The 25,576-nt window shown below is 36.7% G+C and overlaps 1 protein-coding gene across 7 annotated transcripts in view; it reads right to left on the bottom strand.

Annotated features, from left to right (window-relative positions):
• Nucleotides 1-25,576, bottom strand: part of BNC2 (basonuclin zinc finger protein 2) — a 327,906-nt gene that overhangs the window by 42,825 nt on the left and 259,505 nt on the right. The window contains exon 1 of one of the 7 annotated variants that reach the window (XM_071802896.1): nucleotides 6,963-7,039. The exons of the other annotated variants lie outside the window; for them this stretch is intronic. The gene's annotated coding sequence lies outside the window, so the exon portion shown is untranslated. Of the gene's footprint in view, nucleotides 1-6,962; nucleotides 7,040-25,576 lie in introns of those variants that run through there. 7 annotated transcript variants of the gene reach the window in all.

Raw genomic sequence — 25,576 nt, 5'->3', positions numbered from 1 at the left:
GACACAAAAGGTCCTATATCAACAGAAGGCCATATTCCTGCAATCCTGAAAGAGGCAAATGGGAAGGAAGACTGCAAGGCAATTTAAATTTTACCCACACAGGACAACAAGGTCAGACCTCTAGAAGGATCTGTAAAACTCACATTAGATGGAATTATCATGTATAAGTTATTTAAAACATACCTGTATGTTTTGCAGTTTTCTTAGCAAGAAATGTTTGGTGCCAAGTCATTAGAAATGCAATGTTAGAGTTGTTATGTGATCAACTCCTGGAATTGTTTTCTACATTTTTTCTTAAGTGAACTACAGAGTAATTAATTCAATTTGGTGGAGGTAAACAGGCAAGGTTACCTATAACGTGGTGGTCTCAATCCACATGAGCTTGAAGGAGAGGACCACACCTCTTAAAATCCATTAATCAAAACAAATTACTATGCGGGATTCGCCGTAGGAACATCACAGCACTGTGAGCATGTTTAAACAATTACATTGTGGTACACACATAGCAGCAAGGACAGAGCAAACAGCAGCAGCAGTAGGTCAGAACATGCAGTAATGCAGTGGCTTATGCCTGCTTTTTTACTGATCTAAGGGAGTGAAAAACTCTGAATTTACACTCACATGAAGACAGCATTATAGGTACTACATGACTTATGAATGACCTTTGATACAAGATGAAGTAAAATTAGGTTAAAACCAGGCTTTGTTCATCCTTAAACACAGTTTTAGGAGGGAAAACAACACAGGGAGATGAAGAATGAAACTGCATTTTCACGACAGCAGGACAGATGAGGTTTGAAAAGAAGCAGTAAAAAGTATGGGTGAAAATTAAGAGAGAAGATAAGGCAATCGCCTACTCCCTCTGCAGCTGTTCACCCACTTGTTTTTCCTATTTTCAACCAGAGTGGTGAGAGCTGTGGCTTCAGAACACCCACCTATAATATAACCATCCGTAAGAGAGCACTGGCTGGGCTGATGCCAGAACAATAAAAGCAGCATTCACTTAGTATTTTTTAAGCACTTTGTATTGTACAGAGCCCTCTAAGGAAGACTGATTTCCATAAAGCCCCATTTCCACCTCAAGGTACTGATGATGCCATAAACCACAAGAGTTTCTCCACTCAAACCCTGCAGTGGAATTTCAGACTCACCACAAGAAGCCCACGTATCAGCCAGGGCTCATGGAATACAGGCATGTACTGCCAGGCACAGTGTTAGGTCAGCCTGAGGATCGAAGAGCAATAAATGAAGACAACAGTGTCCGGGTTTAATATAATAATGAACACATACACACACACACACATAGATCAGGCATTTTCCCTACATTTCCCAGAGAACTCTACCTATTATTTAAAGTTCTTTCATCATCCCCCTTCTACTGCCTACGTAAAAACTCTACACTCAAAGATGGCAACACAATTTCCCTCAAAGAATTATAACAAAGTTTCTTGGACCTTATGATAGCTTTTTTCCTTGATATACAATAGCTTCTTATGGTGCTCTTCTGTCATTTCAGTTATCTGGCTTGGATTTTGTGTTGTGTGTGACTTGACTGCTATCATATTCAAACTGGAACAGGAAAAACCATCCTTCTCTCCTGTGTCATACATGATTTTCAAACAAGATGACACAGACAAAAGAAGGAAGGAAGAGAGAAAGGTGGATAGGATATGTAATGCTCAAGATAAACTTCAGAGAAAATATGAGAGTCACAATCCACTTCATGTATTTCAAAATTATTTAGTATCTGTACGATGTTATCATCAGGAGAACCAATCTGAGCATAATGCTTATCACACTTAAAGAGATACCATAGCTGAAGGACTTCCGCTCTAACAACTCCTTCCACTACACTGATATATTATACAACATATATAAGCTGCTGGTTTAGTTCTGAAGATATACTTTTCAAAGCCTGTGATGAAGCCTCGGTGACACAAGGCTCAGCAAAAGAACATAAGTGTCCCCTGAACCTCAGGTGTAGCTGCTTGTCAGGGATGCAGATGCTGGTGACATGTGCCTCACCAGGGACTGAGCGCTCCACTGATTCAATAAGGCTACACAAGTGCAACAGGCCTTGATGTCAGTTACATGGTTTTACATACCTACCATGTCAGTGGTTCTCAGCCTCCCTGGGAATTTATTCAGATATAAGTGTATTCAGCCCCATAACAATGTCTTCTACCTGCCAGAGAGCTAGAAATGTTCCCACCTTTTATGAATCTACAGTGCATGACTGCTGGTGTTTTACATGTTGGGAGGGGGAGAAAGACAGAGAAAGCCAGATGGAGAGGAGAGAGAAAGGAAAAGAGAGGGGAGAGAGGAAGTAAAATAGAGAGAGTAAGAGTGAAATTGATAGAAAGAGAAGGAGAGGGAAAGGACACTTTTCTAGAATTTCTGTTTCCCCCTCATTTTATAAATTTCTCTAGGAGTAGATCTGCCTACATACCTACAGCACTTGCCTCAAAACTGCGTAGAAACTGAGGGAAGTACAGAACAATCACTTTCTCTGAACCACAGTGCTTAACACATCAATTTCCTTTTCTCTTTTATTTGAAAAAGCTCATATTCAAAATTCAAAATGTCAGTCTTGCATATTTGCAATTATTTTAATTTCACTTAGACAATCAGCCAGTGCAACTACTTCCTGATGTAAAACTGCTCATGTGGGTTATGCTTATGCAGCTGCAGCCCAAATCAGTTAATTGCTAGGTGTGGATATAAAATACAGACGACAGTTAGGAAAACGCATAAGTGCTGGAAACATGGAGTTTAGATTTCTGTATACTTCTTATACTGATGCTGGGTATCAATAGAGAAGAATGCTAATGACATTAGTGACCTTCAGTTCCTTCTTGCTCCCCATTATTCACTGATAAAATAATACAGAATTTTTACCGTGTTGCAGCCTCTTCTTTTTCTGTGTGTTTCTTTAATTCTGATGATATTAAAGACTAACAAAGTGTACTATTAAGGGCTGGGGTTTTTTAGCATCTCTATATATCTGTGTTACAAGTTAAGATTCATTTGCAATAAGCTTAACTAACCAAAATTTTATCTTTCAGCATTAACACTCCATCCAGATGTCCAAATATTATCAAATGCTGATACAAGGCATCCAAGCACATTGTTTCTGCTATTATTATTCACAATAGACAGATAAATAAAAAAATAAGTCCTGATTTCAAGCAATAGTAGTAAAATATTGTCCTCACACAGTCACCTCAAATCATGCAATAACTAAGAAACACTGCAACTTTTTGCAAACATTTTACAAAAATTTTGCAGAAAATCACTCAATACTTACAGCATCTATACAGAGAACTTGATCGTAGTGTGGGAATCTGGACTGCTTAGCAAAGCAATAGGAATGAAATCCCTTGGTATTGGCTGTCATGCACACACACCAAGACCTAGTGTGGAAATAGAGTGGCAACCATAAATGCCACCTGAAATCCTTACCATTAGAAAGGCTATGTCTCAAATGACACAGCAGTTAAACATTTCACATTTGGAAAAGATAAGGGAAGTAGAAATCTGCCAGTTTGTGGGGATAGAAATGCACAGAAAGGACACACTGCTTTTCTTACCATTCACTAGTGACTTCACTTAACATATGTATAGGCAATGACAGGGCAACAACTAATAAGACTCTATATGAATGCGCAGACGAGCAGCAGTTCTCTTTTCTGTAAACTGTAAATGGAAGGAGTTGGGTAGGTCTGATAGTGACTCAAACACGTATGCATGTTAGAAATCTAAAATGCTGAACATGTGTTTTCGAAAACATATCTAAAGTTTGAACTCAAGGGAATAAATTTGTCTGGTGCATATATGACAGTCACTGGTTATATATATATGCATGCAAAGCACACCGAACCCTTTCCTCTGCAGTCCAAGCTGAGATTCCTTTCAAAGTAACCATTGATATCCATTGTTTCACTGGTGCACACTCGTGAATCAAAAGCATTACTTGCATTTTGTGCACACGTCAACAGAAAACAAGAACACAGTTGCAGATACATGCTTGTTGTAAATTCCTCCAACTTTTTTCCCTTTTTTTTTTTTTTCCCCTCTGCAAGCCGCAGGACAGATCTGTATCTTCTGAATCAAAACAGTGGAAAGGTTTGGCCCTAAAGATAAGTGATACTAGTGAGAGATCTTACCCAGGCTTGGTATTTTTTTTTTGTTGCCTTTATGGGGAGAATTATGACATGTGGTGGGCAGAAAATAATTTTACTCTTACTGTTTCACTTAAATACTCCAAAACCGGTTGAGAAATGAATTGCAGAATTATGAAGTGTTGAAGAATTTTATATATGAGGGTGTATTGTTTTATAAGGTGTTTGTTCTAACAATCACATTTTTTTATTAAATAGTAAATACTTACAAAACCTCAAAATAAATTCTTGTGATCTAGATGAACTGGATGAAATTTCCTCCCCTGGCATTTATTTATTTATTTATTTATTTATTTATTTATTTATTTATTTATTAAATTAATAACTTGCTTGTTAAGCATGACAGTTCTTTTGGTTCAAGTAAGATAAGCAAGATAAGATTTCTCCACAAGTATAAGAAGAAAAGCCTTCAAGCAACATGTTAAACACTGTGTATTTAATTTAAAACAATGGATCTTGCCTTTTGTTCTGCACCTTGATTAACTGTTATATGTATGCAAACTGAAAAGTTTCAGATAATAGAAATGTATGTGACTTAAGGCATAAGTGAACCCTGCACTGTCTCCATGGATATTATTTCTGGGGTAAACCAGTTCAGTTGTATTCACTGAGGCTACCCATGTGTGTATATACATACTGGATCAGACCTTCCTGGTTCCTCACTAGTGGGTGTTTCTTCTGCTATTTGTTCGAACATGAATTTCACTAAACACGGCTAAACAAACTTATTTTCTTCCTATGGATAAAACAAGTTAATGAGAATACCGACACATGATATTTGGAGATCAGTCAACCTACAAGAATTTGGTCCCTTGCTGTAATTAGGATTAGTTTCAAGTATCTGTGTTTTTCCTGGTAATTTACTATTTGTGATGCAAAAGAAATAAAACATCCTACAGAACCAGTAACAAGAAATGGTATCAAACAGAATCTGTCATTTATGCTGTGAATGTTAGGGGGATATCCTGCGTGTATTTCTCTGTGCAGACATAATACACAATTATATTCAGTATAGCATCTTTCAAACAAGTTGTATCCTAAAATGCTGCACAGACTTATATTCTAGTGTTACACTGATATTGTAAATAACAGTAGAGGGAGAAATTAAGAGGCACAGGTGAAAGGAATGTTCTCAGCTGAGATCTGAAAAGAAATAGAGATGCCAACAAAGCATAGGCTGTATCTAAGAGCACAAGCTGGAGAGCAAAAAGAGTGTGTAGGAGCCATGACAAGCAGCCTATGGTGGGAGATAGTGGAAGTCAGCTGCTGATGAGCTGAGCCAGCAGAGAAAGGGCTAAGGATACAGTGGTCACATTTTGCCACCATGCATAAAAACGTGCAATATCCTAAAGCAGACAAGAAATATGTTTGAGCATCCAAGGCCAGAATTTGGCTCTCTCCTCTGCTTCATGTTGGTATAAATTGTGAACAATACTGTTGTCTTCAAAGGAGTTCAAACAATATTTTTTCCAGTATCCCTGGACTTAAAACCTCACTTTTGTGGATCAATCTGGATGAAAAAAAGCATGTTTTGTTGTTGTTTTGGTTTGTTTTGGTTTATGAAAAAACATCTATTAAGTCTATGGCAAATTCTGAAGAGAATGTTAAATAGACAACAAGGGAAGTTTGGTCAATATGGCTGCAGTTTTCCTATGCACATATAACAATATCAAAGCAATGCTACATGCTGGAACAGGCTGGTGGAATGAACATGACTGAGAAGGTCCCTGCCCTTAAGTTATAATCCTGTAAAAGGTAACTTTTCAAGTACAGTCAGTGTAAGAATCACTTTGTCTCACAAAACTGTCACAGATTCTCACTAAAATTACCTATATCAGGCAACTGAAAATTCAAATTCTTAAATGAAATGGAAACTAACAGAGGGTTAATTAAGAAGATACAGAGAAGGCTTTCCTAGGTTTAAGAGGTTATTTATTATGATGTTTAATACCACACCCTTCTTAGCTCATAGACAGCAACACTTTAGAAAGAAATTACAAGTTATTTCAAGGCTCACAATATGTTGCTATGGTGCATGCTGCCGAAGAGAATAAGCTAATGGGCTCTCTCTTTAATGTGATTAGAGCTATTATTGACATAATGCCAGGAAGACACAAACCCATTAGCATTACACTACAGCTCACTTCAGTCACTACTCAGATTTAGCATTTGATCCACAATTTTAATTTTGCTCTGCTCTATTCACGGCTGCATTACACAAAATGCATAATTAAAAGCTGCTGTGAATCTCTCTACTTCTCAAATTAAAAACATAGCAAACATTTGTAGTTCTAATCCACTAGAAATTAATAAATCAAACATCGTCTTTTATCCTCATTCTTCATTGCAATTCAGGATGCATATTGGGAGTATTTTACCATGCAACAGAGAAACCTACACTAAGAGCCACTGCTCGAAAGAAAAGAACAGTCTCTAAAGCCTGTCCTGTACTGCAGTGAGAACCTGGAGAACAGCAGAATACTGATAACCTTCTGATTCCAGAAGTTGTACCCGAAACTGTTTCTCAATGCCACCTCCCTATAAATCCTTTATTTTCCTTTATTAGCTTTTTTGTAAAGTGAAGCAATGAGTGGTTTCAATTTTGCAAAATCATGCCTCTTTTGAGTTTAGATTCTGCAAACAAAACACAGAAGTAGTCAAGATCCTAAACAAATGTACTAATTGTTTCATGCTGCAGATCAGCCCAATGATCATAGCTCATCATTTCTCCTTAACATATGGATAGGTTCTCTAACAAGACTTAAGGCATGCTGCACCTACCTTCCAGTCTGCCAGTGCTTCCCAATCTCAATTTCAAATTGTTTCATGACAAACAATGCAGCCTAAACTAAATGGTTAGGAAGCCAGAAGCATTCATCCCAGGCTGCTAGAATTGTATGCCAAGTGAAACAGCATTCACACTTTGCTTCCTCCTATATTTTTACCAAGATCTTTGCATGAGCAGTAGACATGCGTACATTTCTGTAAGTTATCTTTCATTTTTACTGTAAAGTTAAATGTAGCAGTGCAGGGGGCAGCAGAAGAAATTTTTTAAATTTCATTCCTCCTGTGGAAAAACAAAAAATTAAACAGAAAATGCGAATTGCATTAACTTTTTTACTTTTTTTTTTTTTTTAAACATGGTGTAAAAAGGCTTCAGTAAAAACATGGTTCAGGCATGACAATATATTGTAAATGTCTTGATAATAATTTTTAGCATTGACTCAAAAGTTCACTTGTATGATACAGTAGAAAGAAGTTGAATCCTAAAGCTTAAGATTCAAATTACACATTGCAAATGTGCACACGTATAAAGACAAGCACCAGAAGCACAAGCATGTACCAGCATCTGGATTTTATATAGACAGTAAAAATCTAATTCAATAGCAAATAACTAGGAATCCAAAATTAAGGCTAAAACTATGCATTTTAACTATTAATTAGTGTTAAGAATTGTTTTTATATTTATGACTGCTCAATTACTTAAGCAATGCAATTGCTGATGGTACAGCTATAATTCTAAAGACAGTTAAAACCTGTATACTAAGTAACAGGACTGTTTTGTAACAAAGGAAAATCTGAAGACTGAAGCAGGTCTTAAAATATGAGATCTACTAAACATCTAGATAATTTGCTTAAACTGCAGATTATCTCTTGTTTTTCAGCAATGGGAGCCTGGAAAGACACTTATCTAATGGTACAAGAAATACACCGTCTTGATCATCTTGTTATCGTGTAGATCAGAAATAAAGATCATTCTGCCTCACTCCTCACAAGCATCACAACTGTAGAGTCTGTTATTCTTCTAAAATAACGGCTTGGTTTAGATTTCATTATTCCACTGTAGTTGAAATCTCTCATGATTGAAAATGTCTTTACTGAAATATTTTTCTCTAGTACATTAATGTACTTTATGCTATTGCTCAAGGGTATGATCAAAGATGTTTTAAGGTTGACAGTTGGGTTGGTTGGTTGGTTGTTTTAAAGAGAGTTAGATCACAATTTTTGCCTGTCTTCATCATTCCTTTCAAAGCGCTACTAAATCAAATTACAAACAATTTCTTATTAAAATACTGCTCAAAACATTACAGAACAAACATATGAAGCTAAGATTACAACACAAAGATTTTTTAAATGAAAAATTTGTAACAAGATGTATAATTAATTCAAATATGTATCAGGAAGCTAAAGAAAGCAATCCTTTAAGATATAGCCTATCAATATTTACATACAGTTAGCTTTTAAATCTCTAATAAGAGTTGTTAAGCAATGGCTACATGCTTTGCTAAAGATTTTACTAAATAATGAAATGCTAAAAACATTTTGGGACAAATTTGATCGCAATTAAGCCAGTGGACACAACTGTATACCCTCAGACTTGCCTTGGATTAGCACAGAAGAAAAAGCTTGAACCTGAGCCCTTCCCAAGTCCAAGCCTAAATGTGCACTTTTCTAATATGTGCATAAACCATGTATACCCTTTTCTCCTGGGTAAGTGAGATTGTGGTTGTTTGGCCTGAGTCAACTACTAGACAACAAATACAGCAATTTTGCATGAGCTGAAGTAGGAAGAAAAAGTCCTTCTGGGCCTGTGCCAAGAAGGGTTCAACGTCAGGTAATCTTTTTGCTTTCACCTGTTGTTGGGCCACCAAATGAAGTAGGTACAGCTTCAAAGCTTTTGTTTTCCTAATGCTGTGCACAAGTGCTAGAAGACTTTTCCTACTAACTCCCATTTTACAGAAATGTTTCCATGCAAAAGGTCTCCATATACTACTTTATTTCCGCTGAATTTAAAAAAAATTTCTATGCTTTAATCAACAAAAATCCAATCTGATTAGATTAATATCTCTCATTATTCAAAAGCACTCAAATTTCTTCAAATTTTCAGTTCAAATTAATTCTGGGAAAATGTTAGTATTTTTAAGCTATCACAATTTATTTTTTCTAGACTTAAAAGGGACTGACCTAGGTTTCATACTGCAATTTTGATTGCAATATTCCCTATGAAGAGACTGCTCAGCTTCATAAATATAAAAATCTTCTGATGTTTGAAGTCCTTATTGAAAATTCAAAAGGAAGTAATTTCCTCTACAAGGACACATGGTAACGTGTCCTTCTATGCTCCTTGTCCAAGTTATACTGACAGTTGTATGCAAACAATGAAGTACAAGGATGTATGCCAAATGTATTTACCCTTTCTCTGATAACAATCTTTACCATCATTACAGTCCATTTCCTTACCAGTATTGAATTAATGGGTTTGGATATATCTTCTGCCAAATGTATCATACAAAACCAATTAGGAATTCTTAAAGGATCAAAAGCATCTTCTGGTCCCAGTGAGTCTGTACCCACTGGCTGGCAATATGGCTAATAAACATTTTAAAAGTAAAGCAATGAAAAGTAAAAATAAGTATGATCCCTGGAATGAAATACTGCTGTCAGTAAGGCAAACAAGAGAGATTTATTTCAAAATCATGTTCCACCTCAGATTCACAACATACCTAGTCTTCTTGTTTAACCTCTCTCAGTGAACCAGATTAGCTTAAATCAGGTCCAGTCCAGAGCACCTCTCAACACTGTGACTGTGTGTGAAGAAGAGGTTGTGTGGAGGGATCTGCAGTGCCTGAGCTATGGGCACAACTGCATCTACTGCTATAGGAAAGGCAAATAAAAAGTCAGTCAGCTCAACCCTTACTGAGACAAAAATTCTGTTGAAGTGTCTCAAGATTTCATACAGGCAAAGAATAACTACCATATTGGTAAAGTGAATAGCAATGCAGATAAATAGTAGTTTAACGAGAGATAAGTACAACTCAATAGTGTAATAACCTTCCTATGCTGCACCCCAGGATCTCTGACTGCAATAGACTAATTGCAGGTCAAACGGAATCCTAGAAATGTCTCATAAGATAAAGTATAAATATAATAGCAATACCGTAATTTATAAACTTTTTGTTCCTTGTTCCTTTCCTTATTTGTACTGCAGTTGTACCTTTGCTTCTTCACACTTCCCCAGCTGTGTCTTGGCCACCTATTCCCTTCTCTCAAGCAGAACAACTGACGACATCTTTCTACACAAAATGAGAAACTCTTTCTGAAGTAGCCAGGATAGACACAAAAATGTGGTAAACCCAATCAAAATCATGTACTCATTCATAAAATGGAGGGCCACCACAGCACCTGACTGAATTATGGGGTGCTTCCTTCCAACTTCTGTTGACACCAATTTCCTTACAGAGACGTATGGCCTGCACTTTGTTTAAGACACTAAAATTGTGTAAGCCATGGGAACTACTAAGTCTGAGGTGCATCTCACTTGTAGACACGTAAATATGAGTTGTTACTGATTTATATTAGTGTAAGGGAGAAATCAATCAGAGTGGAAACATGTGGAAGACGAAAAGGAAAATACCCAAACTTGAAAGACAAAGGGAGCCTAAACTGCTGTCTTTTTTTCTGGATAGTCTATTACTCAATCTCAGATTTTATCCTTCAGTGAACACAGAATGTTCTGCCTAAAAACATATTTTAATGCAAATTATATATAAAAGGACTGTTAGATGTAATAAGTGTAGATCATCTGTACAGGTGCTTTTTAGCTGAGGAAAGCACAAGACCTAAATTAGCCACATGGATGCTGGTGGACTGTACCAGAGCATATCATAAAGATGAAAGCATGGTTTCAGATCACCAAAATGATAATATTCTGTATTACAATAAATAGGCTTTCGCAATAAGAGAAAAGAGCTTGTAAGTTAGTGTAAAGGACAAGAAACACCATTCCAAGAATACTGACAGCTACTGGCTGAGCTAAGCAGGACAAAACTGAGAGCACAGACAAAGACACAGAAGGTTAGTTTCATTCCACTATAGGGAAACTAAATGCATGATATCCTAATACTAGTAGTGAGTGTGTGTGTATGTTTATACATCCTCATATGCTAGAAGAACTCATCTTACTACAGTGGATTAAGTGTGAAAGATTTTCAACTCTTCTGACAGCCCCTCTGTTAAAGCAAAGCTGTATAATTAAAATCAAGGTGAAATTACTCATGGTGTTCAGTGATGACAAAAGTGAATTAAAAAAATCCCCCAGCTTTCTCACACAGGCTAAGGGCATTTTTCCATGTTTAAACTTACAGATGAGAGTCACAATGAGTACATGAATGTTTGGTGACAGCGAAGGTTAGCAGTAAGGGAAAGTTCAGACTAACCAGAGGTAAAACTTAGTGGAATCAGACCTTGGGTAAGACTCCATATCATTTGTACTCAGCTCGACAGAAACCAATGAAATAGCAATGCAGAATCTATCTGATGAGAATGAGACCCAAAGCGTGGGCAGGTACCAAGTGTGGCATGCATGGCCATACTGAAAATTTATCTGTGATGTCCTGCAACATGTGCTGCTGCTGTACTTCAGCTCTGAGATTCTCCTTTAAAAAGATGTTGCCAGTAATACTGAATTAGGCCAGATTGCTGGATCATGTTTATACTGAACACACCAAAAAGACCCCTAGCTTTAAAGTAACACTAGCTCTCTACTGCAGCAGAAACAAACAAACAAAAAGGCTTTATAATAAGGCAATCAAAACCCACAGTCAACATGTGAAGATAAGAAAGTCCAGTACTGTCATCACCATATATTTGCTAAAAGCTACATTATTTTAAACTTGTAGCTGTGTGGACACTGTCCACACTACACAAAATAGCCAGTCTGCATTCAGCTTTCTTCACTCTTCCAGACAGAATTGCCCTGTTGAGATAGTTGCCAATAACTTCGATAAAATTTTACACGAATGAATGATTATCTATTACTATCAAATGCAAGAAAACCAGGGAAAATCAAATCCATTAATAGTCAATGAAGATTCCAACAGCTGTTTACTCACAATATTAATTTCTTGTACTTATTCAAACAAATTTGTAAAATCATATATGAAAATAAACTTACCAAAGCACTTACTTTTCATATATGTAAGTTGTCCTGCACTGCCTGTTTATTTGCATCCCTGTGAGCATAGGCATGCCCAAATTCTGAGCTTATGCCTCTGAATGTTACCATAATTTAAAAATAAATATTAAAACCACAAATAGCTAGGAAAAAATCTACAGCAAGTTTTACAATTAAAATCTGTTGCCAATTAGCTGTGAGGGACACTAACAAAAAAGCTACAGAAAAGAAACTTCAAAATTGTTTTTAAACCCACAAAAACAGTTAATATAATAAGCAGGAAAAAGTGTATTTATTGTATTGGAAGCAAATGATCAGTCAATTGTAAGCAAATTATAGTAGTTCTGGTTTTCAGGTTTGCAGTGTATCATATGTGGGTCAAAGCAACATGTTTGTCTACTTGCTCTCACCCTAGAAACACTAAAAAGGTCAGAAATACCAACCTGAAAAAAAAGTGAGAATGTTTGCCATCATAATGCAACTATAATAAATTATTGCAGTAACAACACCACCACCAAATCACAAAATATTATTTTTAATTATTTTCTTTTGTGTAGGTGACTGATGTGTGTACATGTGTATACCTACATATTTTGCAGTCTCTACATCTTCACTCCTCTGCTCAATCAACTGGGTGGTGAGATATGAAATTTAAGTGGCTGTGAAACCCTAGTTTGTGATCAGACTATAGGATTTGCTACTTCTTTTATAGTTTGTACATTAAAACAAAACAAACAAACAAACAAACAAAACCAACAACAACAACAACAAAAAACAGACTAAAACATGATGAGAAAGAACAAAGTAAAATATTTACTGCTGGCTGTTAAACTACATCCTTCAAGTTAAAGCTAATGTGCCTTCCAATATGGGAACATTACCAAGGGGTCAGCATTACAGCATTAAAATTTTAGAAACCAGGACTCTCAGGAGCAGTCCATGGTCTTACAAGCAAAGGAACACAAATAGAGTGATGGAGCCACTGAACCACAAACAGTAGTTTTTAAGTGAAAAGTCATGCAAAGGTACAAGGGCCTCAGGTCTCTGGTGTAACAGGTACATCTATGTCTGCCTATCAGCTCACTCAAGTGCTATTAAAGGCCGCCCGATCCATCTGAGTGGGCCCATTTGCTCCTTGCAGGTACAAATGGCTATTTGCTGTACATATGCGATTACACACTCACTTCCTTTGCCCTATGCTAACAGCATGTAAAACAAAAAAGTGCCATTTTATGTACACAAAGGCACTTATCTGGGGCCCTTGGGCTCTGAATACAAAGCACTCTGGATAGATTGATGGTACTGCGGTGGGGACAAACAGGAAATGGACAACTGTGTATTTCCCAGGTTAATAGCGTAATGATTCTTTATTACTAAAAATCTTGTGCTCTTCACCACCTTTTGCTACTGATTCTTCCATAGCAGAAAGATGCTATAATGGAAAGCAGCCAGCATCTATTCAGGCAAAGGATACCAAGAAGGTAAAAAGTGCTGGGGAGGGATTCTGGATTTTCTCCTAGTTGCTGTTATCTTATTTCCCTGCAGCTTCTGTAATTGCTGACTTAAATTTACCAATGTTCAACATTTTTTTTGTTGTTGTTGTTCTTAGCTGAGGGTACAATACATGAAACCTACCTAGCAAAGGCTGGATTCTATGCAGAGTTTCCAGTTCCTTAAAAAAATACACTTAAACATAATTAGCAAAAGCTTAGGTGACATATACACTGGATGGAGTATTTCATCCATGAACCTCCAGAGACTCATGCCTGAATTGCATGCACCATAGCAGGTGCATTGCATTTTACTGCTTGTATCAGCTAAGATCCCTGGTGAAAACTACAGGAAAGCAATTCATTAAAAAAAAAAAATCACCAAAAATCCCCTCACACACAATAATGCTTTCCTTCCTGCTTATCTCCTGCAAACACATAGTATTTGTCTCTTCAGAAAATTAATCTACATAGAAGAACACCAGGCGTGTTAAGAGTGTCACTGCACATAAAGAGTATGACTTGTGCAAAGATTCAGGCTACACTTCTTAAAGAGTAACGCATTCACAGACCTTGCTACACAGATGGATTTTTTTTTCATCTTCCCTCAACTGCATTTGTTACTTAAATGAAATATCAGTGTGAAAAATACTCTTAGATATATCTGCGCATCCTTGCCATAAACACCAACGGCACCCCTCCACCAGGCAGTATTAATAAGACTAGCAACATAAGCTCATAATCTGCACTTTTTATTGTCCCCTGGTGACTCACACTCCAAACACTCAGGTAGTTCTCAGCATTTTGAAATTTGGCTTTGTGTTAAACTTTGAACAATATCTGCCATTTTATACCTCAGAGCTCAGAGAAGGCAGCACAGTAGTTGGTGTACAGATGTGACAGAATGTTTTTATTCCAGAAAAAAGCTCCCTGTTTTTGACACACTGGAAAATGTACAGCCAGAGAATGCTTGAGGCGAAGATGCCACACCAGCCTTACATCTGTCTGCTTTCATTTGTCTACAACTGTGCTTATAGATAAAACAAGCCTTCCAGATGTCATCACAAGCAGTGTTCATATGCTGACTTCACTGAGATGCTATTGTTCGCTGCCAGCATAACAGAGTTGTAAAACTAAAATATTTAAACTCTGTGCTACTCAACACAACTTTGAATGTCACACAGGATCTTATTTCAGGATTAATTAATGTACACCCCAATAAAATAATCATGTGTTAAAAACCAGAGCTAGCTGGCATATACAGTATGCTGCTTTTTTTCAGTTTTCCTTTTTTTTTTTTTTCTTCCCAAAGACATTGTTTGCATCCCAGGAAATACAGTGGAGCTAAAGCAACTGCACATAAGGGAACAAAACATGTATGTTTCAACAGAATGGATGGCTCTATCTATACAGCGTGTGGTAACATTTTGTCTATTGCATATATTTTAAACTGCCCTGATTTTGTGGAAGAAGGATTGTTACTGAAAACTAGCAGATAAATTTTAGAGGAGTATCATCTTGGTCTACAGCGCCTGTCATTTAATTTTTATGACAGCCAGTGACAAATAATTAACATTATTCCAGAATTCATGGTTTTCCTATATCATGCCTTGTGAACATGGCAGTATTGTTAATTACTTGCAATTGCAAAATTGTGAAATGGGTGATCATTCTGCTACAGAACTTCTGGTCAACTATTCCTACTTAAGTTAAAACAGCACTAATTAAAAATTAGCAGTTTAAGTTCCTCTAGATGTTTGTGTAGTAGAAAAGAAACAGACATTTTCCTCCCAAAATAATTCTGATCTCTGGTCCAGAGTCTTTAAACTACTGTTTCTGTTGAGTAATTCAAAGATGACCAGAGAAGGCAAACTTTTACCAATGAAAATATCTCAGTTTCACTTTCAGACATTTTTTGCTATTAATGAAATTATAATCTAGGAATTTTAAAATGTTTCATTCATGATTTTTGTGAAAATTATCCTACTGGACCATCATATACAGTATTCCTATCATGCCATATTGAAAATGTTCAGTTATCTCTATGATGACAGGTTTAATATCTGAAAGTTTTGAGTTACTAACTCTTAGAGAAGTATGGTACATTTGCAGGCAACCACATGAAGTTTCTAAGCTCCTGACAGCAAATTGCTTTGGAAGACACTTAATTTCTAAAGAGTAACAAAGCATAGACTATGGAAACTTGAAGACCCACATAACTGCTGGTAAAGGAAATTCCTGCTTTCTGAGAAAGTCTACATAAACATCTTACTTTTACAAGATTTGTGGTATAATTGTAATGAGTTCATAGTGGCCAATGCATAGGTTGGAATGGCAAGAGGACTGTAAAGGTTGACTGACTGTAAAGCTTGAAGAAGTCTTCTCAAAATCTCTGACAGCCTTTGCTCAAATCGGAAGAGATTGCATCTGCAACTTGGTAAAAATCCACAGACTATTTTCAGCTCCCCTAACTTTTATCAGACAAATAATTTTTACTCCAGGAATTTAAATACTCTTCCAAGAGACCTTAAGAAACCTGTATGCTCAATGGTTCACATACTGTATTTTGAAATCAAGGAATCTGCATGTTCAGTTGATAAAGCTACCAGGGTTTTCAAAGCTGAGAGAAACAACGGTGTTCCTTTCCTAGTAAAACAGTGTTGTACATTCTCACTTGACCTGCTGAAGCACAAATGCAGCCACATTGCTTATCACTCGTTCCAATTATCATTATATTTACTTATTTCCTTTTTTTTTTTTTTTCTTTCTTTAAACAGTAGCTTGGTCAAACAGTAGAAAGCAATTGAGAACTCACCAGTTTCTATCAACAAAAACCTAAAGGAAGATATTGATAAAATCTAATTTGTTACAACAAAATTAAGGCATGAACTTTGTATTTACATCAGTACTGTTAAAAGCTTGTGGTCGTAACACTACAAGTCAAGACTTTCAAGTGAATCTAAATACAACTATTTGATGGTGATGACACTAAGACTCACTGTTAGGATACAGATCCCCATGTGTATTGCAGAACTTTGCACTCCAGTTCACTCATCCTCTAACAGTGAGAAACATCTTGCTCCTTGTCATCCATGTGTACTTCAAAAGAAGCCAGAGCATGTAGCCTTCATTTCATCATGAACTGCAGAGCTGATTCACTTTACTGTCTTCTGACTATTTCATTTAATTGCTCCACAAAATACAAATCATGGCTCCTACAGCGAGTCATCAAATAGCTTCCAGAAATTTCAGTTATTTCCAACTCCAAAGTTTCCTAAATTGGTAATTGTTATTTTATAGAAAGAAAACATGAATTTTCTTGTGTATATAAGCATGCACACACACGTTTACATACAGGAGTCAGAGGAAAGGCTATTTGTAAATACTCTGTGAATGCCTTCACCTTCTCTTGTCATGGCTAGGTCTTATTTGAAAATACTGTATAACACTTCCTCTACACTTCAGGGTAAAATCTTTATCATTATCAAGGTACATATACTAATTATTCAAAACCTACATATTTTGCTTGATCACCATTTGATCCAATAGGTCAGAACCAGGCACACTGATCTCAGCTCATCTCTCACAATTTTGCTTCAAACAAGGAGCTCCACATTGTAGTCTTCAGTAGAAGTACACATGCATATCTGATTACACGAAGTAGTAACAGAAGGACTTAAGAAGCTTTCAGAGGGATATACCTACACTATGCTCTATAAAACCTGCTCAGGAGTTCAGAAATTTGCCTCTATAAAACTTAATGTCATTCTTCAGAAATATAGATTGTTGTCGTCAAGAAGCCTTACTGTAGAGGCATTTGTTCCAGGGAATACACCCTGCTCCATTTGGAAGAAAAAAAGCAATAGCCAGTTGACTTGGGAGTCATCACAAGGAAAATGACAAGCATCAGGGAGTATTAAGTTACCTCTGTCCTAAAAAACTGCTACTGAAAGCAGGATGTTAAAATTAAGGCACATGTCTGTCAAGAACTTAAATGTCTATCTTGAGATAATTATAAAAGACATGGGAGGAAACTGTAAAAAAGCCTGGAAGGGCCTTAACTTAGTGGTCCAAACCTCACTAATAATGAACAGCATTTAAAGTCGTGTCTAAATCACTTCTGAAAATGAAACTCAAACTCCCACTTACGCATTTTTGAAAATAGTATTAATGGACTCATTTGCATAACCATTCGCAAATACTCTCATTGAGAGCTTGCAGACTGTACCTGTGAAGTAAAAATTTAGGAGCAAAAGTTTTTAATACCTTTTAGGCTACATTGACCTCTTTCAGAAGAAATAAAGGAAAAGAAGTGAGAAAGGGAGAATCCATCTGACAACTGTGGAAATAAATTCATACTCTTCATATTGACACACAAAGCCAAAATGTTTATGCTCACATGGTGTTCACTGCTAGTCGCACATGTGCTTTTTGTCATTGGCTCTTCATCTATGCAATGTCAGTACCTTCAGGTATCACTCCTAATTAAGAACAGAACCAATTCACTTTCCCCTATTATTTCATCAGGACCAGTTGTGCTGTTGAAACAACCTTGCAGCTGGGAGCGCTGATGCAGTACCACTCCTACCCATGTCTACCAGCACTCCCTCTGGTCTGTGAAACTGAATCTGATGTTCCTGAAACATTTCTGACCTAAAAGTGCAAGAATCCCCGCGGTTACACTTATTATAGCTGGTTCATCTAGTCAGCGGCCTAATGTATTCACAGACTGTCTGGATTTACAGTTGATAAAAATCTGTCACACCCTTGATATCCTGTGCTCTCCTGTGAACTAGTGTCTGTAAAAATATAAAGGTGTGTTCTGCGGTTTTAGTGAAGTAACTTGTAGAATGCAAACTCCATGCCGGAGCCACAATGTCTTTTCCCTGCACCTTGCCTGAAACATTAATATCTTTTTCTGGAGCTGATTTAGCTTAAGCCCTTTGAAAAGAAATAATTCCCAAAAGCACTCAAGATTTCCCCAAAGACTTTGTACGGCTTCCTGCTTCATAGGTTTCCACTCCTTTGCTGTAAGGCTAATGCATTTTAGGGATGTTTGTTCTGATGCAAAGCTAACTTAGGAGTAAGAGTAAACTACCAGCATTTACAATGCTGTTGGAAGGCAAACAAGGCCAAGTACTAAACTTAAATTATCAGAGTTGGTAGTCATTCCCTAATAATCTTCTCTTCAGACAAATTTTGCTGTCTCAGAGGAAAAGACATTTAGTAGGAGTGTAATGATGAACATTCGGTTGCTTAAAAAAACAACAAAATCCCCAAACCTGCAGTAGTCTATATGAAGAAAAAAATAATTTTATGGTAGTAGATGATAGTACTCCATTTCCAGTTCAATGCATGAAACCAGAGCAAATCATAGCCATTATTACTCAAGTGAGCTATATGTTTATTACTTATAAACCATCCTCTTTACCGTTCTGTGAACATACTTGTTTTGGATATGCCTAGCTCCACAGAGATTTTACTAATGTTCACATAAATCAACATCTACCAAAAAAAAAAAAAAAGCCCACAACAACAACCAGAAACAAAACCATTTTGCATAGAGTATTTAACCTGTGCTGTGGTTTAAACCCACCTAGCAATCAAAACCACAATAATCACTCTCCCACTCCCAATTTGCCACCCCTAAGTAGGGGTGAGAATCGAAAGGGAAGGGAGAAACTCGTGAAATGAGATACAATGAGGTTTTTTTTTTAAAAAAACCACTAATATACTACTATTCTACTATAATTATATATAAAATATAAAATAAGTGATGCTCATTGCAATTCCTCACAAACTCTGCCTGCACTGAGCAGCCAGTCCCAGGAAGAGAAAGAGCACCCTGGTCCTCAACAGTCAATCCTGGAGAGGGCACAAAAAAAGGCCAGAAAGGCAAAAAGGCCCAGAGGCCAACTGCAAAACAGCGGAACAGCAAAAGGCCGAACTAAAGGAGCTTCCAAATGGAACTCAGCCAAAACGGAGCTGAACCAGAACAGTCTCCTGAGCCAGAAAACCTGACTCTTGTTAAATATAAAGCACGATGCTAATGGCACAGAATATTCTCATTGGTCAGCCTGGGTGTCAGTCAAGGTCTAGCTCATCCCTGCCCCCTTTGTAGCTGCCTCACACCTGCAGACAGAAAGCCCAGAAAGACCTCGGTCCCCAGACAACAGCTAAGATAACAGAAAGTTCTAGATTGTCTTCATTCCAACTCACTAGAAAGTTACTAAAAAAAAAAATATTCTTTCCCAGACTGCTGCCTTCTTGTTCTAAAACTAAATCCAAAGAAGAGGATGCTAGCTACAAACAAGAAAGTTTTCTAACTGCATGAAGAAAATTAACTCTGTTTCAGTCAAATCCACACAACCTGCAAGATCAGCAACTTGCTGATTAAAGAACACATTGTTATCTTAGCATATATTCACTTACGTAAAAGAATTCTATTTTAAAAAATTTTGCTCAGCAGACAGGAAACTCACATGTCTGAAGCACTAGTACTTCACACGGCACATGGAACCGCAAATGGAATTTTACTTTAGATCTCTATTGGAACACGATTTCATGTTTTAAAAAATAACCCAATTTAACAATTCAGAAGTTCTCATACGTGTTTTATAAAATTGTATGAGAGACCTAAAAACCATGGAGAGTCATAACTTCGAGTTGGCTCATTTGTTTCCATTTTATTACAGCACAACATGGTGGCTATCAGATTCTTCACAGAAAGCAGCATATTAAATCTTTATTATAATCTGGTTTAGAAGATCTATATTATAGTTTAATACTGTTTTGTCTGATTGATAAAATACCATTCAAATAAGACCAAAGAGAGCACTGAACCCCAACAGAGACCTATTCTGAAAAAAGCCATCACAAGTGTTACTTCAGGCTACCTTCAAAAATAAAACTTCCTCTTTCTTAACAGGAAGGCTACTATATTCTATTCATTTCTCATTTTCTAGATGAACTCCTACTTCTTGCTTCGTCTGAAGGCTGCCACAAATATATAAAATGCATTGTGTATACTGATATCCTTTATTTTCAACAGACCAGCTTTTTATTTTGGGCCCCGTAATGAGGATATCAACAACTTCATGAGAAGTCTTCTGCATCTGCATGAGTATGTCCCAGCAATAAGTAAATGGTTGGGGTGTACTACTACAAAGAAGGGAAATAATTTGAGTAAACTGTAGCCTTATACTGCAGCCTAGATGTAGTAAAAATTAATTCCAGTTCTCTAGACCCCAATCCTTCTAGTTGTGGGAAGGTGAGGAGGATGAAGGTCCAAAGCTGCTTGTTTCCTTTTCATTGAGATCAGAACTGAGATCTGCTTATAAACGTCTGCTGTTCTGGAAACTGGCAAAACAGGAATTTTATATACTGAAGAACATGTAAATTTCAACTGACTTAAAGAAAACAGGAACTATTGCACCATATTCTACATGGTCCTGTAAACCAAAATGATGAAACGAAGAACATCCATTTTCAAACCAAAATGCTTCCATGATTCTATGTGCTCTCCACTGCCAGTAGTGTCCCATTACCCACCCTGGTCCACCAGCTGTTTCCCCAAACAAATCTGATACCTCTTCTTAAGCTCTTCTAGCAATTTTGGAGACAGAAAGAGCTTTAAAGGAAAGGGAAACAAGAGCTCGGGCTAAATTAACTTATGCAGAATGCAGATCTCTTTCTAAACCATGTGAGAAAGCCACAGCATCTGCTGTGAATCAGTTTTCCTTTCTCGCACATCAAAATAAATGTCTGATGCTGTGCAAGATTGCCTTGCCTGTTGTCTTTTTCTGCTTATTCATTTATTGTTCTTATTTACTGATCGATGCACAAAGGCCACTGGGCTGTTTTGGGTAACACTTCACAGGCTAACAACTTCACTCATAGGTCTTACTGCTTTTAAGTCTCATTTGTTCTGTCATCCAGTATTCTCAGTACAGCTCAGCTACAACCTAATGCTTTCGTCTCACTGTGTATTTTTGTCTATAGAACCACCTGCAGATCTGCATTTTTTGCATATAATTAGAAATCAGCCAACAACTATCTGCTCACACGTTTTAAGCATGCTCTGCAAGTTCAAAGAACTTTATTCTATCCTAGATTTCAAAAAGCAAAAAAAATATTTAACTCCATCTCAAAAATCACAATTATTGATCAAAAGCCAAGGTAATTGATCAAAAGCAGGTATACAAAATAAATAGAAGATTTGTATTTGCTTATTTGCTAAAATAAGAAGAGAGAGAAGACAGTAGGCCCAAAAGGCATTTTTCAGTCATCCCAGGTTTGAAATAACAGCACTGCCACACAGCATTGTCTGAAGAGTTAATGCCACTATGCAGGTTCACTCCACAGTAGCTTCAGAATTTTCCAGGAGGAATATGGTAGATCTTTCCAGTCAACTTTCATGTAGATGAATTTGGACAGAGACTAAGTAACTATTACTACCAGCAAAAACAGTGAGAATATTGTCCCAAAGTAATCCGTTGTACTACTGAGCATGACAACTTTCCTCATTTGGGTCTTTTTGTTGTTGTTCTTTTAATCTCTGAAATGGCTGCAAAATCATGAAATTGAGTAAATCCTTCCTTTTTTTTTTTTCCCTTCCTTCCTAGAAAGACATGGACATTCAGTCCAAGACTTGTGGGAGCACAAAATGAGGTGGGAGAAACCTGAATGAAGTTAAAGTTTAGAATCTTCTCATCATTTCTCAGAAGGAAAAAAAGTATTAAAGAAAGCACACTGAAATCCCCACTGGTCTCCAGTTACATTGCCTAGGGAAATCTGGGACTCTGGGAGGAATTTATTAAGACTACAAAAGAAAAAAAAATTATCATCATTAACCAAAAGAACTTTAGAGAAATCAGGCTATTACTCAACCGGAGGCACTGCACTTAGGTGATCTCCATTGCCTCTCCCTAATTTTGGCAGCCAAAGCTTGAAATGTAGGCATCTGAGTCAGGTATACGAAGTAAGCACTGTGAATATCCTGTGACTCTTCATCACTGCAATTGAAATTCAATGGAATTTGCTTGCTTAATTCCTTTAAAATAAAGTAGAATAAGTTTTCTGTTTTGTATCAGTCAAGAGCATGGAATAGCCATTAAGGCATCAGAAAGGGAGGGGTAGTTGGGTAGGAAGAGGTGGCAGAAGCAGCATCCTGACAGTACATGATTCTCTAAAATTGTTTGCATTTTTCCTTAGTTCCACACTTACAATCTTTCTGAAAGATGATATTTGCGAATAGAAAAAGACATCTTCACTTATGAAAAATATATTGTTTCTCAAAAAAACAACTTATTCTTGTGAAAGTACTCAACTGCCTGTGTGACCACTTCCCCTCTGTGGGTTGAATGTGGTAACCCCAAAACAGGTTGTTTACAAATGTTGTCCAAAGTAAAGACAAATACTATATTTTAACTGTTTGTTTTTTTTTTTTTTTTGGTCCTAATGATGCATTTTTTATACCACTCCATTCGTAACTTCTGCCAACTTTATCGTTTTATCATTTCTTCACAGATAACCACAGTATCTCCCTAATCGTTTTGCAAGACAACTACTCTCCTGTTACAATAATCACTGCACCCTTGTAGGGAACAGAGCACGACTGCTAAAAAGGCCCCGCTACAGATAGATAGGTAATTAAAATATGCATCCTGCATGATGCTTGAAGGGTTGTTGTTTCCTATTGTAAAGGTTATGGTGGTAAAGCTGAGACACAGGCTCAAGGATGGAGACATTCTGAGCTCAGAATGACCCACTGCAGGTTCTTTTTCTGGCATCCTGCATAAAACAAGCCATTTCTCTCATGGTTCAGCGAGGAGATGGAGGTGGTAATCTCGAATGTCAAAGCAAACTGCACAGATTATTATAAAACGGCAGCAACAAAATGAGAGATTTAGTAGGAAAATAATGTTGCTTCAGAAAGCTGGAGCAGTATGTTTTTAACTTCATGCACCCACAGAGTCAAAAAAAAACCCCATAAATTCTGGTCAATGGACTAGTTCATGAAGTATATATTCATAGCAACATACCCCTTTTCAGAGAATTTTTAATCCAGAGTACCACACTCTGTTTCTATGAGACTAAAGTGGGTATTCACCTTCTTGATATTTGCATGATCCCCTGAGCCATGTTTATATGAGAAACTTTTCACAATGCAGCAAAATCCCTTTAGTAGTCAATAAATTATATGTGCACAAGTTTATAACATTTGTATAGGTAATATACTATTTATAATTTGTATAGAGCAAAACTATATATAATTTATATTATCATTAGAGTTTGTGAATGGGTGATTTATTAATGCATTTAGCCATTGCTATGGTATGTCCAGATTTATACCAACTCAATACTGCCTTTATAAATACTTCAAGTGTCATTATTAATCAATTAAACTGGCCAATCTATGTGCCACCAATATGTTATGTAGTTTTCAATATGTCAATAAGCCCCTGAAATACATTTAGATAGAAGCTTATTAATTTCCAGGGGGTTTATCTAGAAAGGGAGTTCAACGGTTTCAAGTTGAGCTATCTAGAAAGGGACATTCCAGAAGATTCAACTATGAAGCAAGAAGGAACTTTTCCAATAGCCTGTGAATAGAAAAGCCCTTTTTGTTTTTCTGTAGACTTCTCTCATTAAAGGCAAAGGTGGTGTGCAAGCCAAACCACTTTCTGATTAACATTTCTGTGCCCAATTATATGTGTTTAGAAAAGGCATCTCCGGAAAGCAAAACTTGTCATAGTTTGAGGAATAAAACCACTAACATAATGGAAAAAAACATCATCCTTCTAAGCAAAGCTTCGAAAAACTAAAGGGGAAATCACACTTTTTTTTGCTTCTTATGTCATGTTTCACAAAAAGAAACTCACTATCAAATATCAGGTCAAGAGAATTGCTGGAAATGAGCTGCAGACGAACAGAGGTGAAGATTCTCATGCCTTCGCGCTACATCTCAAACAGACTTTTCCAGACATAAAATGTTAGGCCACCTGTGGTTATGGATGCAAAATCATAAATGCTTTGGTTAATCTGGGATGTGTGAATTCAGTAAGCAATACCAGAATTAACTCCTACCATAACATACATCAACATATTTTCAACACTTACAATGATTTTACTCTCCAGCTTTAGTTTTTCAGAACATTTGCCAGTTTCCAAATAGAGGAGACAATGAAATACCATAACAGAAAGGCTATCTACAATCTTTTATCAATATATCAGAAATAAAATTGTCTTAGAAATCTCATGATAGTCAACAGAAAGAATTTCAGTCAAAGCATGGCTAATTCATCAAATAAGAAGTCTCAGTTTTGTGTGGTTCACATTTTACACATGCAGCATTCATGGTGTTTTACATTTGATAACTGACTATGCAATTAAAAAAATAAGTTTTTTACAGATATAAAAATCTAAGCCATTCCATTCCATCATTCTTATCAAGTGTGAAATATGCTGGTATTAAAAAATGAATGTTCTGTTGCCAGTTGTGTTCTTGAAAAGCAAGCAACTTTTTGCAACACACAACAGTGATTTTCCAGCAACAGTTTGACAGTGCATGAGCCCCGCAGTTGAAATTTTTTGCTCTAATCTTTGTTTATAGTAGAAGTAAATAGTCCAAACAAAGAGCATTCCACTATGCAGTGCTGATGGCTTTGTGATAAGGCAGAGCCTGGCACCAGTGACAGAACCAGCAGTCTATTGAGGTAAAAAACAGCACTCAGATAAGTAAAACTCTCTTCTGATTTATAGGCCTTAACTTGGCTTTTTAACCCTTGAATCATGAAAATCTGCACCATACAGAGGCATGGAAAGAGAGGCATGTAAAAGAAAAAAGAAAAAACCCATAAGAAATTTTTAAAGAAAAAATGTCGTGGCTGTTACTTTTATCCCCAGGAAACCACCTGAAAGCTGAATTTTAGATGTACTACATTTAAGAA

The sequence above is a fragment of the Patagioenas fasciata genome, chromosome Z, assembly GCF_037038585.1.
Source record: "Patagioenas fasciata isolate bPatFas1 chromosome Z, bPatFas1.hap1, whole genome shotgun sequence".
NCBI classification, from domain to species: Eukaryota; Metazoa; Chordata; class Aves; order Columbiformes; family Columbidae; genus Patagioenas; species Patagioenas fasciata.
This window is presented reverse-complemented; position numbering and strand designations above follow the sequence as displayed.